The sequence below is a fragment of the Sorex fumeus genome, unplaced genomic scaffold (genome assembly GCF_029834395.1).
Source record: "Sorex fumeus unplaced genomic scaffold, SorFum_2.1 ptg000047l, whole genome shotgun sequence".
In the NCBI taxonomy this organism is placed as follows: domain Eukaryota; kingdom Metazoa; phylum Chordata; class Mammalia; order Eulipotyphla; family Soricidae; genus Sorex; species Sorex fumeus.
In genome coordinates, this window is record NW_026606104.1 from 26362467 (window position 1) to 26367034 (window position 4568).

A 4568-nucleotide genomic window follows, 5' to 3' on the forward strand; every position below is an offset into this window, starting at 1 on the left:
TTTCATAACAAACAATACAAAATATATTATTTCGGTTCTGCTTTGGGGCAGGGATTGGGGTTCAGGATGGAAACACCCAAAATATGGTGGTGGGAAGGTGTAATGGTGGTGGGATTGGTGTTTGAATATTAAATGTAAATCAAATGTTTTGATTATTTATAAAATTAAAAAATTTAAATAAAACAAATTATATATACACATATGTATATAATTATTTACATATAAAAATTCCAAAGAGTTCTATGCATTTATTTTTACTCCTCTATTGTAAAAATTCATTGTTTCTAGGAACTATGGAATTTATAGTTCCTAGAATCTAGGAAATCTATGTAATCTAGGGTTTCCTATGTATAATGCCATGTCATCTTTAAAGAGTGGTAGCTTGACTTCTTTGATACCAATTTAAATTCATTTTGAATTTGAATTCTCTCTTATCTTATTGCTATGGCTAGAATTTCCAATACTATGTCAAATAATAGCAGTGAAAAGCATCTGTGTCTTGTGTCTGATTTTATAGGAATGGTTTTAAGGTTTTTATTTCCATTAATCGTATGTGTGTTGCAGGCCGAAGCCCCTTCCATCCTTGTCAAGGGGAGTGCTAACCTTCTCTCCTTAAGTACAACATTGACTCTGGGTTTGTTGTATATGGCTTTTACTATATTGAGGTAAGTTCCTTCAATTCCCATTGTTTTAGTGTTTTTTTAAAAAAATTATTCCATAAATGAGTACTGAATCTTGCCAAATGCTTTTTCAGCATCTACAGAAGTGATCATATACATTTTATTCTTTTATAATGTGGCATTTCACATAAATTAATTTGTACATACTGAACCATACTTGTACCGCTACGATTAATCCTACTTGATCATGCTGTATGTTTTGTTGATTGTAATTGCTAGGATTTTATTCAGGATCTTTGCATTTATATTCTCAACAACTCCTGCATAGTGATATAAATGATGTTCAAAATAAAACTTCTGAATGGGAAAAAATATTCACATATCACATATTGGACAAAGAAATAATCTCAAGATATATAAAGCACTCACAAAGCTCAATAACAAAAGAAAATATATTAATTGGGGAAAAGAATTAAATAGGAACTTCCTCTAAGAAAACATAAATATGGCCAACAGTCATACAAAAAAGTGTTCATAATCACTGACTATAACGAAAATGCAAATCAAAGTGAAAATAAGATCTCTCAGCCTAGGGAGAATAGTCCATATGAAAAAAAAGAATGGAAACAACCAGTGTTGGCAGGAAGGAATACAGTGAAAATGAGACCCTCATTCACTGCTGGTGAGACTGGCCCCATCTTATAGAAACGAATGTGAAGACTCCTCCGAAAATTAAGAATAGCATTTCTTTATGATCCAGTGGTTTCTTTCCTGCAATTACCTGCAAAACATTAAAACATTAATCTTCAAGGATATGTGCACAAAGGAGTGCATTACATTACTGTTCACAATAGTCAAGCTTTGGAAACAACTCAAATGCCCACAACAGGTAACAAATGAGGAATGAAACTGTTAAACACACACACACACACACACACACACACACACAGGCACACACAGGCATACACACAATGGGATACTACTCAGCTATGAGAAAGATTAAATCATGCGTTCACTGTAACCTGGATGGAATAAATGTCATGCTAAGTAATTAAAGGAAAATGACAAACATTAGACAGCAAATAAAAAGAAACAAAGCAAGGAATAAGACAGTCCCCATTAAAAGAAAAAACACTGAAATAATGTCAACAGACAAGTGATCTGTGGTGATACAACAGAGGAGAAGGGATCTCCTTCTGGTGGAGGAATAGTAATATAGAGGTGTGGAAGGTAATGTTGCATTATAAAACACTACTATGGAAGCTTGCAAACTATATTATCTCAAAAAATATAAAAGAAAAAAATTTAATTTAGAAAAAGAATTTTGACTAAAGTATTCAAAGCCTAGTTTAGTTATATTTAAATTAGATTAATGGCATCTATTAAAGTGATTAACTTTATCATTTTGATTAATCCTTATGAACACAATAATCATTTTAAATATTATAAGTATATGTCATATTAATGGAACTGCATGCTACATTTAACAAAAATATTAATTTATTTTTTAAAAGATAAATAGATGGGAGAATACATTAAATTTAAATGCCTTTATACAGCAAAGAAGATCCCTCAAACATATTAATATACTGTCATCTTTGTACCTTCCATCACCTAGAGGAAAATTATTTATTTTTAATTCAATTAAGGTATTTCTGTAGCAAATATGGACAAAATTATCCAAATATATTGAAATTGTAATATTTCAATGAAACTGCAGTATTTTCAGGTTAATATCTGCAAAAATATTTGCAATTGCCAAGAATTACTTCAGGCTTCAGAACATTTTTTATGCCTCTGTACTCTTCTGTCAGAAACACAACTGATTTGAAATATTTAAATGTTCTTAAAAGTATTATTGTCAGAGATAGAGGCAGAGAGAGTGAAAGAGAGAGAGAGAGAGAGAAGAAAAGTACCTGTCGTAGAGGAAGACTGGGGTGTCGGGGGTGGTGGTAAAAGGGAAATTGGGAACATTGGTGATATGCACTGGTGAAGAGACAAGTGTTGGAAATTGTATGACTGAAACCCAGTCATGAAGACTTTATAACTGTTTATCTCATGATGATTCGATTAAAAATAATTGTCATTCTATTTGAATTATTGTTTCATTACTCTTTTCCATTTTAATGCATGAATCCTCAGCTTGCACACTGCACTTATAGACTTATAGAGGGACTTAGTCAAATGAAAGGTGTAGTTTAAACTTTTATTTTTGAATACTTCTGAATTTAAAATTACCTGATATCTTGACATCTAAAACAGAAACTTAAAAGAACAAAGGTCTTTGTTTCTTTCAAAGGACAAACTATTAAAAACTGATGTATTTGGGGGCTGGAGCGATAGCACAGTGGGTAGGGCATTTGCCTTGCATGCGGCTGACCCGGGTTCCATCCCCAGCATCCCATATGGTCCCCTGAACACCGTCAGTAGTAATTCCTGAATGCAGAGCCAGGAGTAACCCCTGTGCATCACCGGGTGCGACCCAAAAAACAACAAAAAAAAAATTGATGTATTTGTAAAATAATTAAAGGTCAGATAACAGTATATATAATGTTAGGGCTAATGACATTATTTGGTTAACACTATTTTGTTAATAGTATTCTCTGGTAATTTTTCATTATTGAAATGTTTTCCAAAATTGAAAATTAAATTAAAGGGTAGTAAGTGGAACCAGGCAAGTACCACTGGGCAGTTCTGCTCACAAAGATAGAAGAAATGTATACAAGTCTCTAATTATTACAGACTAGGGTTGTTTATCATGGAGGAAAAACCAATTACACTGACCTTTAGGCTATTTTACTATATAATAATTGATATGAATATTTATGAATATAATTATAATTGCAAGATGTTATTCACATGTAGTCATGTATATATATATATGATGATAAAATTAGGTTTGTATATAAGTATTCACTTACAACTTCTACTGAATATATAAAGGATGTCTCTATAAAAATACAAAGGAAAACATCTAAAATTCTAACATATATACAAAACTAAATACTTTTATTAAAATCAAGTATATCTTTTAAAAATACTATGCAATACATATGCAACTTAAGTACCTGATACTATAATAAGCGTCTGAAATTAAGTTTTAATTGTGGAGACATACATTTCAAAGGCATCTCTCTTATGTAAATATAAGACCAGGAATAAGACAGAGCCCCTAGATAAAACCAGATAAAGAACCATGCCACCTCTTCCCAGTACCCTATCCTTTTAGAAATCCATAGTTAAGATGTATGCAAACCAATAAAGATTTTAACATTTAGTCCAATAGCCAGGATATGAATACTACCTAAATTTCCAACACCAGACAACTGAATAAAGAAACTGACTTGCAGGGGTATGGTGCCACCAACAGGTCAACCTGTACCTGTGGAGTAAGCGCATCAGCAGCCTGATGGTGTCTTCAGGCTTCCTGATACCCCAAAATTTTCTCTGTTACTTTGGCCGAACTTCAACAACTTGGGACTGTAGGATAACATTGGTTTGCCCTTCCGCCCTGGCCGCAGGGAGCTTGGATTTGTTGATTACTCCCCAAACTTACGCATCTCCTGATCAGACTCTGCTGACTCATACATATTGTCTTTTTCTTCTCCTTACTGTTATTTGCATGGTTAATTACTTCAGAGCAATTACTTTTTGTATAAACACAGGAAGACAGTAAAAAAGATAAGTCTGAAAGTTGGGAGTTAATTGACTCCAGATATTATTACCTCTTGGATATCTACCCAAACAGAGCTCCGGCAGCTGAAGACCTCCAGAACCAGCCACCACCATGCTGAGACCACTCTCCACACACATGAAGGTACTGGCAGAGGAACAAAGGCATGCGGGTCCCGGGCCTGAGATCTCCAAGCCTGCTTGGATTGGGGCTGAGCATCCTCCACCCAGATCCTCCACTGTCCAGTAGTCAGGGGTCATACTCACCATCTGACC

At 33.9% G+C, this 4568-nt stretch overlaps 1 pseudogene; it reads right to left on the reverse strand.

Moving 5' to 3' along the window:
* Positions 1 to 511: 511 nt before the first annotated feature.
* LOC130032250 (uncharacterized) lies at positions 512 to 625 on the reverse strand (annotated as a pseudogene).
* Positions 626 to 4568: the final 3943 nt, after the last annotated feature.